Source organism: Cebus imitator, unplaced genomic scaffold, assembly GCF_001604975.1.
Source record: "Cebus imitator isolate Cc_AM_T3 unplaced genomic scaffold, Cebus_imitator-1.0 Scaffold456, whole genome shotgun sequence".
In the NCBI taxonomy this organism is placed as follows: domain Eukaryota; kingdom Metazoa; phylum Chordata; class Mammalia; order Primates; family Cebidae; genus Cebus; species Cebus imitator.
In genome coordinates, this window is record NW_016107771.1 from 415979 (window position 1) to 432728 (window position 16750).

The 16750-nt window shown below is 37.5% G+C and overlaps 1 protein-coding gene and 1 non-coding gene across 2 annotated transcripts in view; one reads left to right on the forward strand and one right to left on the reverse strand.

Annotated features, from left to right (window-relative positions):
- The window catches only part of DNAJC1 (DnaJ heat shock protein family (Hsp40) member C1), a 216974-nt gene that overhangs the window by 57745 nt on the left and 142479 nt on the right, over window positions 1-16750 (forward strand). The window lies entirely within an intron of this gene.
- On the reverse strand, window positions 10685-10790 carry LOC119468602. Its single transcript, XR_005197311.1, has one exon. It is a non-coding gene; the product is annotated as a U6 spliceosomal RNA (small nuclear RNA).

Consider the following 16750-nt stretch of genomic DNA (forward strand, 5'->3'; position numbering starts at 1 on the left):
CATATGTAACATGAAGGAAAATATTGATTCCTCATTCTAAAACTGGTTAAGTACAGTTATTTCACTTCCCTTCCTGGAATCTTTTGTCCTGTTTTTGTTTGTTTTGCAGTAGGCAGAAAACATTTAATCCAGATATACATACAGATAGACAATTAAAAGATTTTTAAACTTTTAATTACTGATGATGAAAAATAGTTTAAAAAATATATTGCCTCCATTATAACTGTTGTCTGACTTCCTGCTGGAACAGGTACAATTTGTTTGGCTACTCTTCTGAATTACTTAAATGAGTTTTACTAGCATCTCTATCCTAGAAATTCTCCAGCTGGGAGGGAGTGAAGCATGAAGCTGAGATAAGTGGCAAGCGTTTTTTAAAAAAGTGGTACTTTTAACTTGTCTCAAGCTTTTTTTGAACTTTAACCGGGTTCCTAATGTCCAGTAGTCTCCCATAATCTGTAGGAGATATGTTCCAAAATCCCAATGGGTGCCTTAAAGTGTGTGTGTGTGTGTGTGTGTGTATTCATACCTTATGATAAAGGTCAATTTATAAATTAGGCACAATAAGATTAACAGCAATAACTAATAACAAAATAGAACAATTGCAACAATATACTGTAATAAAAGTTATGTGAGTATTATAGCTCTCTCTTATCTCAGAATGTCTTAATATTTTCAGACTGCAGTTGACCATGGGTAACTGAAACATCAGAAAGCAAAAGCTTGGCTAAGGGAAGATTGCTATATACTGCAGGCCACCAAACACACTCTGCCTAGAATTAGAAATTTCCACATTAATTCCAATAATACTGACTTGAAGATTTTTGTGATACTATATCTAAGTGTTTCTTAGATTCACCATTTTATTTACTTTGCCCCCAGAATTATTTTGCACAGTGACTTCTGGCATTCTTGAAAAATAGTAAATATGCAGAAGTTTAAATGTTCATAATTGATAGATACTTTAACATTCAAGACCGCAAGTTGGGCCAGGTGCGATGGCTCACACCTGTAATCCTAGCTACTCGAGAGGCTGATGCAGGAGAATCACTTGAACCTGGGAGGTGGAGATTTCAGTGACCCAAGGTGGCACCACTGCACTCCAGCCTTGGCGACAGAGTGAGACTTCATCTTAAAAAAAAAACAAAAACTGCAAGCTGGGAAGGAAATAAGGACTGATTAGTATTAAGACTTTTATTATATCCCATATTTTTGAATCATGACATTAGATATCTGAGAAATCAAACTATGTATTTGCTTTGTTTCTTTGTTATTTCTGCAAAGGTTGAATGATAAATTATTACAAATAATTTGATGAAAATTCTGGTCAAAAGTCAAATGTGACAAATATACTGAAATAAAATATTTCAATTATTTTCAGAGATAAGAACTATGAAACTCTTCCTAAAGGATAATGATCAGGAAATAATAAGCAACTATTGGATAATAAAATTCCTCTGAGGAAACAAAATTGTTGTACAATTTTTAGCTTTTGGAGCTGCTACAATGCATAGAAAAGATGCAGTATCCAATTATAGCTGACTTTTTTTTTTTTTTCTCTTCTCCTGAGACAATCTCACACTGTCTCCTGGGCTGGAATGGAATGTCATGATCTCAGCTCACTGTGACCTCCACCTCCTGGCTTCAAGTGATTCTCTTACCTCAGCCTCCTGAGTAGCTAGGATCACAGGTGCCCTCCACCATGCCTAGCTAATTTTTTGTATTTTTAGTAGAGATGGGGTTTCAACTATGTTGCCAGTCTGGTCTTGAGCTCCTGACCTTGTGATCTGCCCACCTCAGCCACCCAAAGTGCTGAGATTACAGGTGTGAGCCATTGCACCCAGCCTATAGCTAACTCTTGAAAAACGGAGAGGTTAGGAGTGCCAGTCCCCCAGCACGGTGGAAAATCCACGAATAGCTTTTGGCTCCACCAAAACCTAACTACAAGTAGCCTATCACCAACATATACAGTCAATTAACACGTATTTTGGATGTTATATGTATCAGATACTGTATTGTTAAAATGTTATTAAGAAAATCATAAGAGAAAATACTGTTCATTAAGTGGAAGTGGATCATCATAAAGGTCTTCATCTTTGCGTCTTCTCATTGAGTAGGCTGAGAGGCTGAGAGGCGCGGAGAGAGGAGGCATTAGTCTTGCTGTCTCAAGGATGACAGAAGCAGAAGAGGTGGAGGAAGTGGAAGGGGAGTCAGGAGAGGCAGGCATACTTGTGTAACTTTTGTTGAAAAAAATCTGAACATAAAGTGGACCCTCCCAGATCGAACCTCTGGTGTTCAAGGGTCAGCTATGTTTATTCTGGATACTGATTTTTTAAATTACTTGCTGATTTGCTTCTTAAATTGGCTTCTGTTGCACAACATCATGCACATGACATTTTGTACATGACATCACATGACATTTTGCACATCACATCATGCACATGAAATTTTGTTTTACGATAGCAGAATACCACAGACTGGCTATTTTATAAAGAAAATATACTTCTTTCTCATAGTTCTAGAGCTGGAAAGTCCAATATCAAGGTGGTAGCATCTGGTGAGGGCCTTCATGCTGCATCATCTTCTGGCACGAGAGAGAGCAAGCAGTGGAACTGGCAGACTCAAGCCCTTTTATGCCATTAATCTGTTCATGAAGGTGGAGCCCTCATGACCGAAACACCTCCCATTAAGTTCCTCCTTCCAGCACTGTTGTATTGGGGATTGTTTCCAACACATGCTTTCAGGGGGACACATTCAAACTATAGCGTTATCCCATTTTATTAATAGATACTACTTTTGATGCCTATTTAGGTTATTTCTAATTTGGGGCTTTTATGAGCAATTCTATGAACATTCATGTACATATCTTTTTTTAAAATTGTACTTTAACTTCTGGGGAACATGTGTAAAACATGCAGGTTTGTTACATAGGTGTACATATGCCATTGTGGTTGGCTGCATCTATCACCTAGCCATCTACATTAGATATTTCTCCTAATGCTCTTCCTCTCCTAGCTCCCCACCCCTTGACAGACCCTGGTGTGTGATGTTCCCCTCCCTATGTCCATGTGTTCTCATTGTTTAACTCCCACTTATGAGTGAGAATATGAGACGTTTGTTTTTCTGTTCTTGTGTTAGTTTGCTGAGAATGATGGTTTCCAGCCTCGTCCATGTCCCTGCAAAGGACATGAACTCATCCTTTTTTATGGCTGCGTAGTATTCCATGGTGTGTATGTGCCACATTTTCTTTATGCAGTCTGTCATTGAGGAGCATTTGAGTTGGTTCCAAGTCTTCGCTATTGTGAACAGTGCTGCAGTAAACGTACATGTCCATGTGTCTTTATAATAAAATGATTTATAATTCTTTGGGTATATACCCAGTAATGGTATTGCTGGGTCAAATGGTATTTCTAGTTCTAGATCCTTGAGGAATCACCACACTGTCTTCCACAATGGTTGAACTTACACTCCCACCGACAGTGTAAAAGTGTTTCTATTTCTCTACATCCTCTCCAGCATCTGTTGTCTCCTGACTTATTAATAATCGTCATTCTAATTGACATGAGATGGTATCTCAATGTAGTTTTGATTTGCATTTCTCTAACGACTGGTGATAATGAGGTTTTTTTCATATGTTTGGTGGCTGCATAAATGTCTCCTTTTGAGAAGTGTCTGTTCATATCCTTTGGCCACTTTTTGATGGGGTTGTTTCTTTTTATCCTGTAAATTTGTTTCAGTTCTTTGTAGATTCTGGATTATTAGCCCTTTGTCAGATGGGTAGACTGCAAGGTTGCCTGTTCACTCTAATGATAGTTTATTTTGCTGTGCAGAAGCTCAATAGTTTAATTAGATCCTATTTGTCTATTTTGGCTTTTGTTGCCATTGCTTTTGGTATTTTAGTCATGAAGTCTTTGCCCATGCCTGTGTCCTCACTGGTATTGCCTAGGTTTTTTTTAGGGTTTTAATGGTTTTGGGTCTTACATTTAAATCTTTAATTCATCTTGAGTTAATTTTTGTATAAGGTGTAAGGAAGGGATCCAGTGTCAGCTTTCTGCATATGGCTAGCCAGTTTTCCCAACACCATTATTGAATAGGGAATCCTTTCCCCGTTGCTTGTTTTTGTCAGGTTTGTCAAAGATTGTATGGTTGTAGATGGGTGGCGTTATTTCTGAGGCCTCTGTTCTGTTCCATTAGTCTAGATATCTGTTTTGATACCAGTACCATGCTGTTTTGATTACTGTAGCCTTGTAGTATAGTTTGAAGTCAGGTAGCATTATGCCTCAGCTTTTTTTTTTTTTTTTTTTTTTTTTTTGGCTTAGAATTGTCTTGGCTATGTGGGCTCTTTTTTGGTTCCATATGAAATTTAAGGTGGTTTTTTTCTAATTCTGTTAAAGTCAGTGGTAGCTTGATGGGCATAGCATTGAATCTATAGATTACTTTGGGCAGTATGGGCATTTTCATGATACTGATTCTTCCTAGCCATGAGCATGGAATGTTTTTCCATCTGTGTCCTCTCTTATTTCCTTGAGCAGTGGTTTGTACTTCTCCTTGAAGAGGTCCTTCACATCCTTTGTAAGTTGTATTCCTAGGTATTTAATTCTCTTTGTAGCAGTTGTGAATGGGAGTTCACTCATGATTTGGCTGTTTGTCTGTTATTGGTATATAGGAATGCTGTAGGAATGCTTATGATTTTTGCTCATTGATTTTGTATCCTGAGACTTTGCTGAAGTGGCTTATTAGCTTGAGATTTTGGGCTGAGATGATGAAGTCTTCTAAATATACAATCATGTCATTGGCATATAGAGACAATTTGACTTCCTCTTTACCTATTTGAATACCTTTTATTTCTTTCTCTTGCCTGATTGCCCTGGCCAGAACTTCTAATACTATGTTGAATAGCAGTGGTGAGAGAGGGCATTCTTGTCTTATGTCAGTTTACAAAGGGAATGCTTCCAGCTTTTGCCTATTCAGTATGATATTGGCTGTGGGTTTGCCATAAATAGCTCTTATTATTTTGAGATATGTTCTATCAATACCTAGTTTATTGAGAGTTTTTAGCATGAAGGGATTATTGAGTATTGTTGAAGGGCTTCTCTGCCCATTGATACAATCATGTGGTTTTTGTCTTTCGTTCTGTTTATGTGATGGATTACGTTCATTGATTTGCGTGTGTTGAACCAGCCTTGCATTCCAGGGATGAAGCCAGCTTGATCATGATGAATAAGCTTCTTGATGTGCTGTTAGATTTGGTTTGCCAATATTTTATTGAAGATTTTCACATTGATGTTCATCAGAGATGTTGGCCTGAGATTTTCTTTTTTAGTTGTGTCTCTGCCAGGTTTTGGTATCAGGATGATGTTGGTTTCATAAAATGAGTTAGGGAGGATTCCCTCTTTTTCTGTTGTTTGGAATAATTTCAGAAGGAATGGCACCAGCTCCTCTTTGTACCTCTGGTAGAATTCAGCTGTAAAACCATCTGGCCCTGGACATTTTTTTGATTGCTAGGCTATTAATTGCTGCCTCAATTTCAGACCTTGTTATTGGTCTGTTCAGGGATTGAGCTTCTTTCTGGTTTAGTCTTGGGAGGGTGTAAGTGTCCAGGAATTTATCCATTTCTTCTAGATTTTATCTTTTATTTGTGTAGAGGTGTTTATAGTATTCTGATGGTAGTTTGTATTTCTACAGGATCAGCGATGATACTGCTTTTATCATTATTGCATGTGTTTGATTCTTCTCTCTTTTCTTCTTTATTAGTCTGGCTAGCAGTCTATCTATGTTGATCTTTCCAAAAAACCAGTTCCTGCATTTATTGCTTTTTTTCGAAGGTTTTATTTTTGTGTCTGTATCTCCTTCAGTTCTGCTCTGATCTTAGTTTTTTCTTGTCTTCTGCTGGCTTTTGAATTTGTTTGCTCTTGTTTCTCTAGTTCCTCTTTTTTCTTTCTTTCTTTTTTTTTTTTTTTTTTTTTTTTTTTTTTTTTTTCTTGAGACAGTCTCACTCTGTCACCCAGGCTGGAGTGCAGTGGTGTGCTTTCAGCTCATTGCAATCTCCACCTCCCTGGTTCTTGCAATTCTCCTGCCTTAGCCTCCCAAGTAGCTGGGACTACAGGCACACACTGCCATGCCTGGCTTATTTTTTGTATTTTGGTAGAGATGGGGTTTCACTGTGTTGCCCAGCCTGGTCTTGAACTCCTGAGCTCAGGCAATCTGCCTGCCTTGGCCTCCCAAAGTGCTGGGATTACAGGCATGAGCCACTGCACCCGGCCTTCTCTAGTTCTTTTAATTGTGACGTTAGGATGTTGATTTTAGATCTTTCTTGCTTTCTCTGTTGGGCATTTTTAGTGCTATAAATTTCCCTCTGCACACTGCTTTAAATGTGTCCCAGAGATTCTGGTATGTTGTGTCTTTGTTCTCATTGGTTTCAAAGAACATCTTTATTTCTGCCTTCATTTCATTATTTATCCAGTAGTCATTGAGGAGCAGGTTGTTCAGTTTCCATGTAGTTGTGTGGTTTTCAGTGAGTTTCTTAATCCTGAGTTCTAATTGGATTGACTGTGGTCTGAGAGACTGTTAAGATTTCCATTCTTTTGCATTTGCTGAGGAGTATTTTACTTCCAATTATGTAGTCAATTTTAGAATGGGTGTGATGGGGTGCTCAGAAGAATGTATATTCTGTTGATTTGGGGTGGTGAGTTCTGTAAATGTCTATTAGGTCCACTTGGTCCAGAGCTGATTCAAGTCCTGGATATCCTTGTTAATTTTCTGCTTTGTTGATCTGTCTGATATTGATAGTGGGGTGCTAAAGTCTCCCACTATTATTGTGTAGGAGTCTAAGTCTCTTTGTAGGTCTCTAAGGACTTGCTTTATGAATCTGGGTGCTCCTGCATTGGGTACATATATATTTAGGATAGTTAGCTCTTCTTGTTGCATTGATCCCTTTACCATTATGTAATGCCCTTCTTTGTCTCTTTTCATCTTTGATGGTTTAAAGCCTGTTTTATCAGACACTAGGATTGCAACTGCTGCTTTCTTTGCTTTCCATTTGCTTGGTAAATATTTCTCCATCCCTTTATTTTGAGCCTGTGTGTGTCTTTGCATGTGAGGTCGGTCTCCTCAATATAGCACACTGATGGGTCTTGACTCTTTATCCAATTTGCCATTCTGTGACTTTTAATTGAGGCATTTAGCCTATTTACATTTAAGGTGTATATTGTTATGTGTGAATTTGATCCTGTCATGATGTTGCTAGCTGGTTATTTTACCCATTAGTTGATGCAGTTTCTTCCTTGTGTTGATGGTCTTTACAATGTGGTATGTTTTTGCAGTGGCTGGTACCGGTTGTTCCTTTCCATGTTTAGTGCTTCCCTCAGGACCTCTTATAGAGCAGGCCTGATGGTGACAAAATCTCTCAGTATTTGCTTATCTGTAAAGGATTTTATTTCTCCTTCGCTTATGAAGCTTAGTTTGGCTGGATATGAAATTCTGGGTTGAAAATTCTTTTCCTTAAGAATGTCAAATATTCGTCCCCACTCTCTTCTGGCTTGTAGGGTTTCTTCAGAGAGATCCACTGTTGGTGTGATGGGCTTTCTTTTGTAGGTAACCAGACCTTTCTCTCTGGCTGCCTTTAGCATTTGTTCCTTCATTTTCACCTTGGTGAATCTGATGATTATGTCTTGGGGCTGTTCTTCTCAAGGAGTATCTTTGTAGTGTTCTCTGTATTTCCTGAATTTGAATGTTGGCCTTCCTTGCTAGGTTGGGGAAGTTCTGGATAATATCCTGAAGAGTGTTTTCCAACTTGGTTTCATTCTCCCCTTCACTTTCAGGTACACTGATCAATCGTAGATTTGGCCTTTTCATGTAATCTCATATTTCTTGGAGGCTTTCTTCATTTCTTTTCATTATTTTTTTCTCTAATTTTGTGTTTTCACTTTATTTCTTTGAGTTGATCTTCAGTCCCTGATATCCTTTCTTCCACTGGATCAATTCATCTATTGAAACTTGTATATGCTTCACAAAGTTCTCGTGCTGTGTTTTTCAGCTCCATCAGGTCGTTTTTTGTTCTTCCCTAAACTGGCAATTCTAGTTAGCATTTCATCTAACCTTTTTTCAAAGTTCTTAGCTTCCTTGCATTGGGTTAGAGCATACTCCTTTAGCTTGGAGGAGTTTGTTATTACTCATCTTCTGAAGCCTGCTTCTGTCAGTTTGTCAAGCTCACTCTCCGTCCCTTGCTGGCAAGGTATTGTGATCCCTTAAAAGAGAAATCTTCAGCCTTTTTTCACTGGTTTCTTCCCTTCTTCATGGATTTATCTACCTTTGGTCTTCGAGTTCAGTGACCTTTGGATGGGGTCCCTGAGTGGACATCCTTTTTGTTGTTAAAACTCTTTCTGTTTGTTAGTTTTCCTTCTAACAGTCAGGCTGCTCTCCTGCAGGTCTGCTGGAGTTTGCTGGAGGTCCTCTTCAGTTCCTGCTTGCCTTAGAATCAGCAGCAGAGGCTGCCGGACAGGAAAGATTGCTGCCTGTTCCTTCCTCTGGTAGCTTCATCCCAGAGGGGTACCCACTAGATGCCAGCCAGAGCTCTCTGGTATGAGTTGTCTGTAAGCCCCTACTGGGAGGTGTCTCCTAATCAGCATAGGGGTCAGGGAGCCACTGGAGGAGGCAGTCTGTGCCTTATCAGAGCTTGAACGCTGTGTTGGGAAATCCACTGCTCTCTTCAGAGCTGCCAGGTAGGAAAGTTTAGATCTGCTCAAGCTGTACCCACTACTGCCCCTTTTCTCAGGTGCTCTGTCCCAGGAAGGTGGGGGCATTATTTTTAAGTCCCTGACAGTCTGCTGCCTTTTTTCAGAGATGCCGTGCCCACCAAGGACATCTAACAAGACAGACTGCCTGCAGCTGCTGAGCTGTGTTGGGCTCCACCCAGTTCAAACTTCCTGGCAGCTTTGCTTACCTTGCAGAGTTGAAACCGCCTACTGCAGCCTCGGCAATGGTGGACCACCCCTTCCCCCACCGAGCTCAAACGTCTCAGGTCGAACTCAGACTGCTGTGCTGGCTGAGAATTCAAGCCAGTAGATCTTAGCTTGTTGGTTTCCGTGGGGGTAGGACCCGTTGAGCCAGACCGCTTGGCTCCCTGGCTTCAGCCCCCTTTTCCATGTGGGTAAATGGTTCTGTCTCGCTGGCGTTCCTGGCGTCATTGGAGTATGAAAAAAAACTGCTGTGGCCAGCTCGGTTTCTGCCCAAAAGGCTGCCCAGTTTTGTGCTGGAAACCCAGGTCCCTGGTGGTTGTGTAGATACCAGAGGGAATCTCCTGGTCTGTGGGTGGTGAAGACCATGGGAAGAGCACAGTATCTGTGCTGGATTGCAGAGAACAGTCCCTAATGGGTCCCTTGGCTAGGAGTGGGAGTTCCCCAGTCCCTTGTGCTTCCCGGGTGAGGCAGTGCCTCACCCTGCTTTGGTTCACCCTCTTTGGGCTGCACCCACTGTCCATCCAGTCCCAGTGAGATGAACCAGGTACTTCAGTTGGAAATGTGGAAATCACCTGCCTTCTGTGTCGATCTCCCTGGAAGCTGCACACCGGAGCTGTTTCTATGCAGCCATCTTGCCCAGGGACCTCTTGTACTACCTTTTAATGAGCTTATATATGCATTTCTGTTGTTTATATACCTAGAAATGAAATTGCTCCATCATTGCTGGGTTTGTGTATGTTCAGCTTTAGTAGGTACCGCCAAACTGTTTTCAGATGGTTATAGTAGTGTATCCTCCCTCCTGCAGAGTCAGAGTGGGTTGGTGCTGCAGTTGCTCGACAGCCTTAACATTTGGGACTAATTATCTTTTCTATAAAGATACAGTATTTATAAAGATACGTTATCTTTTTATTTTGCCATTCTGGTAGGTATGTAGTGGTATCTCACTTTGACCTTAATTTGCTTTTTCCCTATAATTAAGGAAATTGAGTACTTTTTAATGTATTTAATGTCCATTTGGGTATAAAATATATAGGTTATAAAATATTTCTATGTAATAGTGGTATATACAAACAAAAGCAAGGAATTTGAATTAATTTATTCAGTGATTAATATGATTTTTGATTTCGCATTTATCACTTCTCAAATTACTAAATTATCAGCTATTTTGTATAAAGTTGGAAATATGAAGAAACACTAATTTGGAGAGAAAAGTTTAAGTTAAATGTAGAATTAAGCACTGTAGATCTTCTTTTAAAGAACAGCTGGGCAAAATTGTGCAGACTATCTTACCAGTCCTATCTCCATTCTATCCACATGTCCATTTTTCTCTTACTGTGAACTTTCAGACACCTGTGATGAAGGATATAAAAGATCTCTCTTACCATCAACTTGCACGCTAATGCCTGTTAATTAAAAGAATTCCCTTCTCAACTTTTACTGGCCATGACATGTATACGTGGTCAGCATCTATAACATTTATATTCAGTTACTTTTATTTTAAAACCAACCAACAGACTTAGACCTACTTGTGTCCTCTCCTTCTTCCTGCTAGTGGTGCTTCCTCTTTGAATGCCTGCTTTTCTCCCATATTTTGGATTCTATTCTTTACCCCTACCTATTCTGGAAACATACGGTCAGTTACGTTATCTATCACCTATATTTAAAGCCCTCTTTCAACTACATCTTTCTCATCAGTATTTAAGTAGTTACGTTTCTCTTTTTTTCTTATTAAATTTAAAAAACGCTTCACGAATTTGCGCGTCATCCTTGCACGGGGCCATGCTAATCTTCGCTGTATCGTTCCAATTTTAGTATATGTGCTGCCGAAGCGAGCAGATATGTTTCTTTATAAAGAAAATAAAGTCTTTTAGCCACATATCTTTTTCTGTTCAGCAGCCAGATTTCTCTTCATTTTATGTCACTCTGCTTAGGTATGTGTACCTATTACTCTAGCAAAACAGCTGTTCCCAAGGTTACCAAAGATTTTCACAATAGCTGGTCTAGTTGATAACTTTTAGTGTTCATTTTACCTAACATCAGCAGTACTGACCATGCTGACATTCTTCAAAGCTCATTTAACCCTTCATATATTACCACTCTTCTGTTTTTCTTTAAGCAATCTCCTTTATGCCTATGATTTGACTTTTCTTCATATACCAATAGCATCTACATTTATATATATGTAATACAAACTACTGCTTTGAGTTTGAGACCTATGTGTCCAGATGCTTAACTGACAGTTCCACTTAACTATTTCAAAAACACCTCCTACTTGGCAAGCTCATGGTCTTCTCTGACCTACTGATGTTCTTCCAGTGTTTTCTTATTTTTGCAAGTGATATCAGTGTCCTTGCTTATGCAAGTCTGATACCCACAAGCTATCTATCATTTACAACCTTACCCCAATCTAATTCATCAAAAGTTCTCATAATATTTTTTTCTCTTCATTTTCCAGCTTTATTGAGGTATAATTGACAAAAACAGTATACATTAAGGTGCACAACATGATTTAATAACTTTTTTTTTTTTTGAGGCAGAGTTTCACTCTTGTTGCTCAGACTGGTGTGCAATGGCACGATCTCTGCTCACCACAACCTCTGCCTCCTGGGTTCAAGCGATTCTCTTGCCTCAGCCTCCCAAGTAGCTGAGATTACAGGCATGCGCCACCATGCCTGGCTCATTTGTATTTTTACTAGAGATAGGGTTTCACCATGTTCGTCAGGCTGGTCTCAAACTCCTGACCTCAGGTGATCCCCCCGTCTTGGCCTCCCAAAGTGCTGGGATTACAGGCGTGAGCTACCGTGCCCAGCCGACTAATATATATATATTTTTTTTTACAGACTCTTGATTCTGTCTCTTTTGCAGATTATCCAAGAGAAATTCATAGCCACTCTTCCAGAATATTTTAATTATCTCTCCCCTGTGATTATCCTTGACTTATCCAGTCTCTGTCACCTGTGCCCCATACTGTGATTGCTACAATTAGGAAGTCACTGGGACAAGGAAACTACAAGGATCAGTCAGCCACTGCAGCTGCTGCCAGCTCCAGAACCATACCCAACCTCACTCAAAGGAGTACCCAACAACCCATAATTGTTCAATACTAGGACCTCAGCAAATACTGTCACAGAAAAGCCAGTGACCTCATTTGCTATCAGAAGTGGTCTTTTTCCCCATTTCTTCTTTCTATATCAAAATGTATCTGATTCACAGAACCTAAATAACTTTTATTTTTTAGCTCTATAGTCTCTATGTTATGGGAAAGCACTCTAGAAATGTGTTTTCTAGTATAATAGCCACTGACCACATGTGACTATTTGAATTTAAATGAATTTGAATTAAATAAAATTTAAAACTCATTCTTTAGTCATGGTACTTACATCTTAAGTGCTCAGTAGCCACATGTATCTAGTGGCTACTATATCAGTGCAGATCCGGCACATTTTCATCATTGTACAAAATTATTTTGTACAGTGCAGGACTCTAAGGCAGAATAAATATCCATTTTATCTACCATAGGAGCCATGATATTTGAAACAGAGTATACTTTGAGCAGAGTCCCATAGATGGGCAATAATAGGTGATTTGGGCTAGAATCATGGAAGCACTTAGATTGCTAGTGAATTCTATCAGGAGTCTGATGCAAAAAAAGAAAAAAAATATTGAGGTTTACTATTAGATTTTTGGTTGAGGCTGTTGGGTAGAGAATGGTGCCATTTATCTGAAAAAGAAAGACTAAAGAAGGAGCAAATTTGGGGAGCTCCAAACCATACTATGAAAAAGTATAGTTTCGGTGTAAAAAGTGCTACTTCTATTATAGCATATTGGCCATAGAAGCCCAGATTTAAAATTTATCATGAAGTAAACTATATTATTGTATTTATTATTTGTATTTGTCATGGAAAATTAGTTTTTACTTTGAAATTTATTTCTAAAACATTTTCTTTTGTCAATTTATGTTAAGTTTTATATGCATCTGGTATAAAAGCCTGTAATCCTAAAGATATTGTGATGAATTCAAGTTTCCTGCCTCATCCTCCTGATCCACTCACCAGAAAACTTCCTTTAAATGTCTCTACTATTTAATTCTTCTAGGGGTAAATGCACTCAGGTACAGACACCTATGTTTGTTTTGGTTTTTTGGTTGAGCTTTTTTTTGAGAGGTTTCAGGTGGGGTGAGGAAGCTGTGTTGACTGCTAAATTTACCTGTGATGTTCGGAGTAAAGAGGGCTAAGTCATTAGTAAGAGTTTAGCTTGAGCATTTAATCAATACAAAAATCAGATACAAAAATGATCCAAAGACCTGGTGAGAAAGATTACGTGGAATTACAGTCAAGCATTGCTTAATGATGGAGATATATTCTGAGAAATGCATTGTTGAGCAATTTTGTAGTTGTTCCAGAATCATAGAGTGCACTTTTATAAACCTAGATGGTATAGCCTACCATACACGTAGGCAGCGTGGTATAGACTATTGTTTCTAGGCTACTATTTCTAGACTATTGTTACTAAACATGTTACTAAATACTGTAGGCAATTGTAACACAATGGTATTTATGTATCTAAACATAGAAATGGTACAGTAAAAATAAAGTAAAAAGATTTAAAATGGTACTCCTATATTTAGGTCAGCTCCATTATAATTTTATGGGAACCACTATCATATATGCAGTCCATTATTGACCAAAATGTCATGCAGTGCATTGACTGTACTAACTTTGAGGCAGTTGGTCTTGATTAGTAACACTATACAAATTAAGGGTCCCAGATGTCAATTAGAGTTTGAAGTTCCTAAATATAGTTTGAATGAATGTTATCTTCCCTCCAGTGAATCTGATAGCCAAATAAATGATCTTCCCTTCAATTTAATACGCCTGAGTCTTTTTCAAGGAAGTAGGAAGTTTCATTAAGAAGAGTTTACTTGATCAGATTCTGGATAAGGTCTTTTGTTTTTCGTTTTGGCTAACTAGCCAAATATTTTTCTACTACCTGGCACACCTAAAAATGTGGGTATCACATTTGTGGAGACACTGTATAAATATAATGAGTTTTAGATTATTGTCAATCCATTGATTAAAATCAAGGTCAGCAAACTACAGTCCTTGGGCCAAAAGCAGCCACTACCTGATTTTATAATAAAATTTTATTGGCACACCACCATACCTATTTGTTTATGTATTATCTGTGGCTGCTTTCTCACTACAGTGGCAGAATTTAATAGTTATAACAGAGACTGACCCACAAAGCCTAAAATATTTATCGTCTGTTCCTTTACAGAAATAGTTTGCCAATCCCTGATATAAAGTAAAATGAAAAACTTCCCTTAGGTCACCTAAGGCAGATTTTTCAGTGCTATTACATAGTGAAACTTAGGATAGGGACCATGGGAGGTAGAAAGTTAGGTTGAAATTTTTTTTTCTTTTCTTTTTTTTCTTCTGAGCGCTGTTTTTACTGCATCCTACATTTCAGCATGTTGTTTTCATTTTCATTCATATCCTTCTCTAGTGATTTGTTTTTAACTTTAAACACTAAATATCGTGATTTAATTTTGTTTTTACTTAATCCTCAGTTGTCTTAAATTAGAAAAATAGTTATAATTAACTATTAACATTAATGAACTAAAATCTTCCAGAAGGAATGAATCCAAAAAGAATATCTAACAAGTGATCAAATCCTGATATTTTATGGCCTTTCCTATTTTAGTCTCAAACATTCTAAACATAATGGAAGAAAGAGCTTTTCAGTTTTATTCTTTTAAAAAGACCATAGGTTTCTCTCCTGCTACTGAGGATAGTCTTCTAACACATTCACAGTTATCTTAGGGAGAGACAATATAATGGCACTTTCATTCTTATCACAGTATTTTCTAATTTCCTTTTTGATTACTTATTGTTTAAAAGTGTGTTGTTTAATTTTCACATACTCGTGAATTTTTCAAATTTCCTTTTGTCATTGATTTCTGATTTCATTATGGTTGGAGAATATAGATAACATGGTATAATTTCAGTCTTTTAAAATTTATTGAGACCTATTTTATAGCCTAAAATATGGTATATCTTGACTGGTATTCCATATGCACTTGAGAAAAATGTATATTCTCTTTTTGGGTGGAATGTTCTGTATCTTTCTGTTAGATGTGTCTAGTTGGTTTATACTGTTGTTCAAGTCTTTTGTTTTCTTACTGTTCTTTCTGATTGTTCTAGTCATTATTAAAAGTAGTGTTGAAGTTTCCATTACTATAGAATTGTCTATTTCTCCTTTCAGTTCTGTTAAATCTTCATATATTTTGGGGCTCTGTTAGGTGCATGTTTATGTTATTTTTATTGTTATATCTTCTTGATGGATTTAACTTTTTTGTCATTATATAATGTCCTTTGTCTTTTGTAACCATTTTTGTGTTAAAATTGATTTTGTCTAATATTGGTATAGCCACCCAGCTCTCTTTTAGTTACTGTTTGCAAGGAATTATCTTTTTTTCATCCATTCACCTTTGACCTTTCTGTATCTTGGTTCTAAAGTGAGTCTCCTATAGACACAATGTACAAAAAAAATCCTCACTTGCCATCATTAGTAGAGTCTTAGAAACTACGACTTGTAGTAGGTCTTTAAGTAACATCATTTCCTTCAATGTTGTTTCATTATGACATGAAAAAAACTTTTTTCGTTATATGTCATTTTTCTTAAAGTTGCAGTTTCTAAGAACCTATTAATGACCTTAAGCGAGGACTTACTGTAGATGGATCATGTTTGTTTTGAATTCATTGTCAATATCTTCATTTTAATTGGAGAGTTTAACCCATTTAATTTTAAAGAAAATACAGATAAGGAATGACTTACTTCTGCTGTTTTGCTATTTGTTTTCTGTATATTATATGTCTTCTTTGTTCTCCAGTTCATCCATTACTACCTTTTTTTGTATTCAGTTTTTTTTCTAGCATACTATTTGATTCACTTTTCATTTCTTTTACTGTAGATCTTTATATTCTTAATTTTTGCCATGGGAACTATAATTAACGTCTTAATTTATAGCAGTCCAGTGTGTATTAATACCAGTTTAGTTTCAATCATGTAAAACTTTTTGCTAGAATGTGAGATGCAAGTAAGAAAAATTAAAAATTAATTTAAAAAAGAATAAAAAATGTTGCTCCTTTAACAAACACTGTTCTCTCTTCCTTATGTTGTTTATTGTCATAGATTACATTTTTATGTATATAATGTATGCCATAGACATAGATTTATATTATTTATCCATAACAGAGATGTATAATTACTGCTTTATGTAATTGTCTTTTAAATCATGTAGAGTAAAATTGAAGTTGCTGACCAAAATACATTAATAATGACTTTTATATTTATCTATGTAGTTGCCTGTCGTACTCTATAATGCTATAACAAAATACTTTATGCTGGGTAATTTATAAACAACAGAAATTTGTTGCTCGCATTTCTAGGGACTGGGAAGTCCAAGACCAAGATACTAGCATTTTCACTGTCTGGTGAGGGCTCATTCCTCATAAATGGTACCATCTGTGTGTCCTCCCAGGGCAGAAGGGCAAAAAAGGGACAGCTCTATGGGACATCTTCTACAAGGGCACTAATTCCACTTGACCTAATCACTTCTCAAAGGCCTCACCTCTTAATATCATCACATGGGGGATTAGATTTCAACACATGAGTTTTGGAAGGATGCAAACATTTAGACCACAGCATTGTCTTTACCAGTGTTTTTTATTTGTTTGTGCTGATGTGAATTACTGTCTAGTATTTTTTTTTTCTTTCAGCTTGAAGGACTCCTT